The sequence below is a fragment of the Ambystoma mexicanum genome, chromosome 6p (genome assembly GCF_040938575.1).
Source record: "Ambystoma mexicanum isolate Mex_15411 chromosome 6p, UKY_AmexF1_1, whole genome shotgun sequence".
Classification (NCBI taxonomy): Eukaryota; Metazoa; Chordata; class Amphibia; order Caudata; family Ambystomatidae; genus Ambystoma; species Ambystoma mexicanum.
Genome location: NC_090935.1, coordinates 1,052,710,717 through 1,052,720,980, shown reverse-complemented (window position 1 = coordinate 1,052,720,980; position 10,264 = coordinate 1,052,710,717).

Below are 10,264 nucleotides of genomic sequence, written 5' to 3'. Positions count from 1 at the left end.
TGTATACATTTACAACAGTACTGTGTGTAATATCTAAAAAGTAAATGAAAGAAAATGGAAATGATGTGTGCAATATTTTGAAATAACACCCAGTCTGTGCAATTGTATTAACCTTGACGCACATGCATACTTGCTAACAATCCCCTTTCTAATATGCATGTGCTTATTGGCTCCTACATTTTTCTCTGCATTCTGGGACTTATAGTACACTTTTTCTAATGCAAAAAGTGCAACCCTAACTCCCACAATACATACAAAAGAACCATCATTTAATAAGCAACTACACATTGGAATTCATCACATTGACAAGTATGCATGTACTGACAACATAGTAAACTTCAGACAAGTGCAACTCTATAAATCCACAAATTTTTTTTTCAACTTTCATGGACAGCCTCCCAAAAAGCACAGCTTTTAAAACACTAAGAATTTTCAATTTTGCATTCGATAAAAATGTCACACTTTCTTGCTGCAGCCCCGTTAGGCATACTTATCATGGGACCATCAGCCCCATTACCAATGCGGCCAGGGCTCCCATGTCCCCATTCCTGTAGAGTCCTATAAGACTCCATGGGAATAGGGACTAACATTTTCCGGCACCTGACTTTACAGGCCAACGGGGCTTGTAATGTCCTGCTGGCACCCGGAAATTAGGTGCCAAAAAATTATTAGGAATCTGGTGGCATTCCATCTGCAGCACCGGCAGGGTTACCACTGTACTCGTAATGAGGCCCAAAAATGATGTAGCTGTTGCTCACTATACCTCAACATGCACACTCTTTCTATTGTCACCTAAACACCATTATTATAACACCCACTATTATCCTGAAAACATCATAATGTCCTCACTTATTCATTCACACTACCACTCCCTTACGTACTAACCCAAGCCCTTCTCACATCTACACACACAGCTACTCATACAACCTTCCCAACCACAACTATCAACCCATTACACAATCAGACAGCCCTCTATTTATGTCTGCCATTATTTTCACTCACTCATTCACAATACACGCATATAAAATCCACAACCTTCAAACCCACCCTTTCCTTTTCTTTCCAACAGACTGAACAGAATGTCTACTAAAAAGCAACTCTGTAGAAAACAAAGAAAGATAGAGCAGATAAAAATAAAAGCATGCCAAATACTCATCAATCTCTAGCAGAATGTATAGCAAATATTCAAACAAAACTGCTAATACAATCGACCAACAAAACTAAACCAGCAACCACTAAATAAACTAGGGCCCCTCTTCGAAAAAATAAAAACAAAAAAAGTATAAAGAAGAAGAAAACTACTAATGGCCCTACCACTATATCTAACAATGTCAACGTAGCCACAGTGAAGGATTCCAAAAAATGTATTTTACAAAAACATTTCCACCGCAGAGTACTTCACAATCTTATGAAAACAGCAGAGAAGTCACGCTCTACCCTTCAAAATAACCGCAGAAGACTAATCCTGGAAACTCTAATTGACAGCGCAATTCTGCTGAAAAGAAAATGGTTTATACTAATTTTAAATAGGATGAAACCACTAACAAAATGAATCAGTAAATTACAAAAAGGACTTATAAATATGTGCAATATCAACATAGATACCTTTTCAAACTTCTGTGAAGGTGAATGGATTCAGACAAGCAGCACATAACCTTATTTCAATGAATAGGCTTATAAACAAGAACAGAAAAGCCCAATTGCCATGCATAGTAATGGCTGTGTGTATGGAATGGTATGAAACTCCATTGTGGCACACAAAACCCTTATCGAAAACACATTCCCAACAAACTTTCAATCAACTGTTCCTTTCACCAAACCAATCAGTCCAGTCTAAAAATGCCCATGCAGCTCAATGTGTAACGTGCGTTAAACATCCTTCCAATCTTTATGACAATTCCTCAATCACTATGTGAAAGTGAAAGACAAAATTAGAATAAAAACTTTACAAATCATGGACTCCTGTCCAGTGCGCAAATACACTGGACTGCAAGGACATTCATTAGCCTGCATTTTGGGAACTAATTGCAAAAGCACCTTCCATCACAGCAGAATGTTAGGATCACACCATTCTACTATACAGAATCTTCTGCAGAGACTGTACTATTCAAGAACTCCTGCTTTACAACTGCAACATTTTAATAAAATGCTTCTACCTGGAACAGCCAAAGAATTCCTTCAACAAATAGAACACATCCAAAGTAAATATTTTGAAAGTGAAGATGACTTAGGAAATTCAGTAACTTTAGAAAACATTATCCAAAACCTTACAAAAACAATCTTCTAACAAGCAAATACAAAAAAGAAATAGCAAAGTTTAAAAGCACATCTGCGTATGTGTGTGATATTGCAGGACATTTTAAAAATAAAAAGAGCACATAAATGGTAGATATGACTTACAAAATAGAGGACAATGAGGAATCCCAGTGCTTCCAATTAGCTTTATATCTTATAAAAGAAAATAAATACAAAATAAATACAAAATAAGTGTTTCCTCAATACTTTGTCACATACTGCAATACAAAGCTTGATAATAACCAAATGCCATCACATGCTGTCACTAATAACTTGGAAATATTCCCACTTCCAAAAGCTCTCCAACAGCTTCATTTGTATGAGAGCATTGTAATCCAAACAGTACACCCATTTCAAGCTATAATACGCCTTCAACCCAAAACAGCCAATTGCCTCCTTCTGAATTATTAAAAGGCATTTGTGGCAAAGTAGTATATATGCCATTAGATCTTAATGAAAATGCAGAACCTCTACGAGTGCAACAGCCAATAGATCAATCTTTGATTATCCTAGTTAATGGTGTACCAACAAAAGACAAAAAAAGTGGCAACCACTAGTAGACTTAAACAAAGTTAGAAAAGCCCTACAATATCTAAAAGAAAGCAAAGATATAAACAATGAAGAGAACTTAAGAGAAACCACCCAAATAATTCAGGATTCATCACCAACTGGCCAATTTGAACGTGTTGATCCTATTACTGCAACCAACATTTTGGATCACTATACAATTCACTCACTGCACTATAAAGACACCACAGATGATGCACTAGAAACATATCAAATACATCAAGCCAAATGATCTCCAATCAGCATATGGGAGAAAAGTTTAAAGGCACGTTCCTTTCCTCTACTCTTTCCTATAGGAAAAGGAGGAAGATATGATGAAAGATCCACACAAATAACGGCATCAGAATATCACTCTTTACGAATGTATTCTGAAGACCCCAGATTCAGACAAAATGCACAATACATATTCCACCTCCTGTTCGAAAGTGAACTAACAACTCTATGTTACGGAGTTGCACACACATTAAAAACAGGCTCTAATTTTTTAACACGTCTGCTACCCAACTGCTTCAAAAGGTAAAAGACAAAGATGAAGTTGTGCAGTCAAGTATCACAAAGCTCTTGGCAAACATGCGTGGTACAAAAGAATACTTGTTCTGACGTCACGCTGATGTACGTTGTGTGCTAAAGGACCCAGGATCACCAGCAAACCGGCCAAGTGAGGTGCTGCTTCCCATCACAGCAATGTCCAACAGATTGCGAGGGGCCAACAAAGTCGGGGCTATGGACAAGTTTGCCAAGGCAGCGCCCAGAGCGGAACAGGGGCCCCCCTCCGTCGGACACGAAGATGTGGATATGTTGCCAGACCCCCCTCAACCTGACTTAACAACAATTCTGGAGTCCATGACGAAAAACTTTGCAGCCTTTCATGAAAAACTTGACGTGAACGTCGCCTCGCTAAAGTCTAAACTAGACCAACACTGGGCCAGAATCACTGAGGCAGAACACAGAATCGGAACCAATGAGGATAGTGTTCATACCCTACAAAACATGGTCACGGAGCTCGTGCACGACATGAATCAAGTCAAAACTAAGTGGGACGACCTAGAATCGAGATCGCGAAGAAACAACATTCGCATAGTGGGGGTTCCCAAATCTGCACTAAAGGGTCGAATGGAACTTGCGGTTGAACAACTACTCAAAGACCTTCTAGACAATCCTGAATTGTCACCGTTCTTCACTGTTGAGCGAGCGCATCGCGCACGGGCTCTCCGCCCCAAACCGGGCAACTTTCCCAGACCAATAATTGAAAAGCTCTTAAACTACAAAGACAGAAACCATATACTTCGCCTGGCCAGGGAAAAAGGAGAACTAAGGCTAGACTCACAAATCATCAGGATCTTCCCGGACTTCTCGATGGGGGTGCAGATGGAGTGACTGCAATTCGGAAGTGTGAAAAAGATGCTAAGAGATAGGAAAATCGAGTATGCGATGCTTTTCCCCACTCGCATGAAATTCACTCATCGCAACAAGCTATATTTTTTCACAGTCCCGGATGAAGCAATCAAATTCATCGAGGCACAAATCCCGCTAACAGAGCCCCCGGAGGAACCAATAGACAACGACTAAGGCAAATGTTCCCTTAACTCTTGTGAGGCTCCACCGGCTGGGTGCAATCCGTTGACTGTCCCCCAGTTGTTCACCCTTTGCCCCTTGCTCTACACCATTCAGGAGCCAACCTGGCCCCAACACTATCATTTTAAGAGCACCAACAATAGAAAGGGGTAAAAATTCCTAACTTACTTTACTGTAACGGTACACACTGGGTTGAACCACAGCAGCCATGTTCCACCGATATACACCAGACCTAGGCATTATCTGTATAGATCTCGATATCTAAGGATAAGTTTGTTATTGTAACCTAAAGTATTATCAGCCGTTCAAAGATTAATGATGTCTCATCACAATATGTATTAACAAATGTGGGTCATACGCAGCGGCGGCCCCCACTGCAGCTGCAATGCCTTCTAAGGCAGAGTGTTTAAGTTTAAGCCCCTGTTGGGCTATTGGTCGAGCGGTGCCAAGTTGGGGGTGGCACGCAGTTGTTTGCTCCATGGGTGGGAAATATCACACTGCTAGTTTGAAGCGGACGGTGAGGGTGGAGGATGGTGAATTTGGGGAATGTTATACAAAAATCAGCAGGAAGCAGGTGACTCGTTTAGAAAAGAGGCAAACTCATGCCTCAGCAGCACTTGGGGACAAAAGCAGAGGCAGATCCTTTAATTGGGATGTCCCATAGACTGATATCATGTCTATTAAAATGATGACATGGAATGTCCGGGGGTTAACTAATTTCACGAAGACCCGCAGGATCACAGCATATGCGCAAAGACATGGAATCAAGGTACTCCTACTGCAGGAGACGCACGCTCTGAAACACCTGACATCAAACCTGGCACAGTTCTGGGGCCCTAACAGATTCTTTACTCAATACTCCACTCAATCCAGGGAGTCCTGACCCTGATCCACAAATCAGTAAAATTTACACTCCACACATCCCACATTGACACGGAGGGAAAATATGTGGTCCTTCACTGCACGTTTGCCAATGAGGAATGCTTGCTCGTAAACTCGTATGGCCCGAACACCGACTCCCTGGAATTTATAGACGAAGTGACCACCATCCTCATGAGGTATGTGGAAGTCCCCATTATATGGGGGGGAGACATGAACCTCATACTAGACACTGTCCTGGATAGAACAACCACTACCCGCAGAGCCATGTCTCACGCCGCCAAACGACTCCATATACATATGGGGTCCCTAAATCTACACGACGTGTGGAGGACACTCCACTCCCAAGGGAGAGATTACACTTTTTACTCATCAGTACACGATAGCTCTTCAAGAATAGATATGTTCCTGGTGTCTGGTAGCCGGGTGGGTAGGGTAGCAGATGTCAAGATTCTGGCATGCACGCTCTCAGATCACTCCCCGGTGATGATGCAGATCCAACTGGGACCTGCCCCGCCCGCCCGCTCTGCCTGGCGTTTTAAATCTGAAGCTCTGTCTGACATTGTCTTTAAAGCCGAGGTCCTATTGGATATAAACACTTTTTTTGAGAACAACAACAAACAAGATACACCCGGGGGACCCGCTGGGAGGCATTTAAAGTATACATTAGAGGGATGTGCATCTCAAGGGAGGCGGGAGTGCTAAAAGCCATAAGACACACCCTACACAACTCTGAAACTAAGCATAAAACACTAGAAAAAGAACATGCCTCCGCGCCTGCTCGGGCAACCCTGGCGAACATTAGAGCAGAACTAGAACTATATGAAACTCAAGCCCTCAGCGAGGTGCGGTACTATGCTCGACCCGTTGCTGCGCGAAGGTATGGCGAGGGAGACAGACCTGGAAGAACCCTGGCCAGATTGGTACGTGCGGAGGGAGGTAAAACCCGAATTGATAGCATTATAGACAGACAAAACACACAACACTGGTCTGACCAGGCCATAATTGACACCTTGCAGACTTTTACGCCAATTTGTATGGCCCCCAGCAAGAACACACGGCCCATGACCTGGACAACCTGCTTGAAGGTATCCCTATGACCCTCATCTCCCAAAGCGCCAGAGAACAACTTGATGCCCCGTTCACCTTAGAAGAGATAGTCCAGGTAATCTCAGATCTCCCAAAGAGCAAGGCCCCGGGCCCCGATGGACTCACATCAGAGTTCTACCAGGAGCACGTAGCTATCATGACTCCCATACTGTACGGGGTCTGGACCGAATCACTCAGGCTAGCCACCCTCCCTCGCTCCTTAAGGGAAGCCCTGATAACCGTCCTTCCCAAGCCAGGAAAACCCCCAGACGAATGCGGTTCCTATAGGCCCTTATCACTTATAAATATGGACATGAAAATCTTTGCTAAAATAATAGCGAACAGGTTCCTCCCAATCATGCCCCATCTGGTCCACGCGGACCAAAGTGGATTTGTCCCTGGCCGCTCAACTGCACTTAACATCCGCCGACTTTTCAATGCAATGTCCAGAATTGACCCGATGGCTGATGCAGTGGCGGTCACACTAGACGCCCAGAAGGCATTTGACATGGTCTCCTGGCAATACATGTGGCCCGTGCTGGAGACAAAGGGAGTGGGACCAAATATGATCTCCTACATAAAACTGCTATATACAGAACCAATGGCCAAGGTCTGGTAAACTCCCTGACATCTTCCCCCTTTGCGCTACATAGGGGCACCCGTCAGGGTTGTCCGTTCTCCCCTATCCTATTCGCGCTCGCCATTGAACCCATGGCGGACTATGTAAGGGATCGGCACACACGCAAAGGCATTCGCCTACAGGACACGCCAGAAATCATCTCATTATACGCTGATGATGTACTCCTATATATCAGAAACCCATCCATACACTTAGACCCAATCATCCGCGACATAACCAAGATAGGCACGTATTCGTCTTCACCATTAACTACTCCAAATCGGAAATATTTCCCCTCACTGCGGCAACCCAGCAACCGTCATGTGAATTCCCCCGACCCTGGTCCCCGGGTGGCATTAAGTACCTCAGAGTTGAAGTATCACTAATCAAATCCTCCCTGCTGGCAGATAACTATGAGACAATGGCACAGCTCATAGAATCCAAAATGCTTAGATGGCGCAACCTCCCAATATCTCTTGAGGGCGGACTATCCCTAATAAAAATGGTAACGGTCCCCAAGCTCCTCTATATCTTTGCCAACGTGCCAGTATGGCCCGGGAAGCAATATTTCAAGAGGCTCCATACGGCGTGCGCTCAATTCCTCTGGCACTCCGGGGCTGTCCGCAAGAAGTGGCAAAATATAACCTTACCCTAGGAAAAAGGGGGCTTCGCAGCCCCAGACCTGACACAGTACTGGATCTCGGCACAGGCCCAACATGCCACACACTGGTACGTACACTTGAAACCGCCCCCACACGTCAAACTAGAGAAACTGGCGGGAGAGGGAACCAACATCATGACATTACTACTACATCGCACGCTTCAAACGCACGCTTCAAACAGACGCCCCAGTGGACCCTGTGGCTGCCTTGATTAGGGCGTGGAACAGCATGTTGCACTCGCCACCGGAGCATCACCCATACTATAAGTGGCTCCCCATCTGGCAATTCCCGGGTCTCTCCCCCATACACAATAGAGATATCCTACGACATTGGGCAGACCTGGGCTATCGAGCACTAACAGATCTTTACCCAGATGGTAAATTCATCGCCCCTCAGACGTGGCGGCCCGAGCACTCCGTCTCAGCGCTAGAGCTGTTATAATAGTTCAGACTAAAAGCGGCAGTCCGTGAAATGTGGCCCTCCTATCCAGACGAGCCCCCAGACTCACCTGAGATCCAATACATAGCAAATTCTGCTGGCAGCAGGGGCATAATATCCTCTCTGTAGAGAATGCGGCTGGAGAAATCAGTGGATGCATCCCTCAAACCACAGGAGGAATGGGCTAGGGAGTTGGAACTGGAACTTACTGATGAGATGTGGAACAAAATGTGTGCACACACGCGCAAAGTTTCCCTTTACGCTAGATTCCGGTGCATACAATATAAACTCCTCAACAGACTGTATTATACACCACACAAAGTAGCGAAATTCACACATACCCCGGCTCACATATGCCCGAAATGCAAATATGAAGAGGCAGATCATGGACATATGTTTTGGTCCTGCAATGAGCTGGGTGCATTTTGGAGGGAAGTGTCGAAAGCGCTCTCAGAGATAATTGGGTCCCCAGTGGACCTTGACCCACTTGCTCTGCTGTTCGGAATATGGTCTGGGGACGAGGCAAAAAAAGTCAACATTTTTTAATGTAAGCGCCATAGTGGCAAAAAAATGTATATTGCAACTTTGGAAGCGCTGTTCCCCCTCCCACCTTCAAAATGTGGCTGAAATCCCTCACTTGGACACAAACGTGTGAAGAGGAATACATTGGCTCTCTCCCCATGACATCCCGCCCCCAAAATGTATGGACTGAGTTCTGCAGCTATCTGAATAACAAGGACGATGTCGAGTGGAGCTCCACCCCCCTTCGGGCCCGCCTGATGCACCCTGAGTCCTGAACACTGCACGCTCCATCGAGTTGGCAGCTCTCCCTCCCCCCTCCCTTCTTATGTGCTGCCCGAACAACTGTATGATAAAATTGTCAATGTGATACTCTGGCTCATGTATATCTCTGTGAAATGCATGCTTTACCTGTCGTAACTTCCTGCCAATAAATAAAGTTTTTTTTAAAAAAGAGAAAAAAACCTTGGTTAAGAGATAGTTGAGGTGAACAGAAATTTAGCAATCGTATTTCGAGCAAGTACACCTTAATTATGTGCTCCCTGTTTTGCATCGTATAACCACAATGACGACATCACGTATCACTAATTCTATAATGCATGTCATCATTGATGGTGTTACATATGATTTCACTGGTTTAATTAATTACATTTCAAAATATGACAACTCTGTTTCCTTACATAACATAAATGTACATATTTCATATTTTATAGAGAAAGGTCACACTGATGACGACTTGAGATGGTGGATTCTGGAAATTGTTAGTAATGGGCCCACAGCAGAAAATGTGGTAGCAGGATCATCCACACAGAACAAATGTGGATATGTCGGCTTAGATTTCACATACAGAGCCTTAATGAATTCATCAGTTGGTCAGAATTATTACAGGACTGAACACTGTGATGAATCTGAGGATGTCATCACTCTTTTCCCTGAGGTAGCCTCTCCCTGTTTGGCCAGGGGACACAGCCGCTACTTGATCCTGGCCCTGGGGAAGGCTATATGAGAGGAGATCACCTGGGGGAGGCGATCCTCAGGTTGAGGATGAGACATTGTTGGGAACAATCACATACCCCTCATTCCCTTTTAGGTATGTTCCTTCTATTCAATCACCCTCAACCTTGTGCCAGACCTGCCTTCAGTATTCCCCAACATAACACCAAGATCAATATATCAGCAACAGAGTTGAGGAAGAGACAGGGAGCAGATATCGTCTCATGGATGAAAAGGAAAATCATTGTATACAAGTCCTGGCAGGAGAGTATACCAGGTGAAGGGAATTATTAAACATTGTGTAAAAGTCCTGGCAGGAGAGTACACAAGGTGAAGAGAATTATAATAAAGACCTCAGAAAATCCATGGCAGGAGAGCCAGGCAAAGTCAAGTGTGTGTGACAAGTTACAAATCAAAAGGAATCTAAAGGAATCTCCATTCCCTTGAGTCAAGTGTGTGTGACAAGTTACAAAAGTAAAGAAACCTCAGGTCATGAATTGTTGTGACAGTGAAGAAGAGCCTGGCAGGGGAGTATACCAGGTGACCTACGAGTCGGGAACTCACACCCAAATTGTGTTGTTGTAAATGGAGAATCCCTGGGAAGTTACATGCTCTTGGGATCTTGATC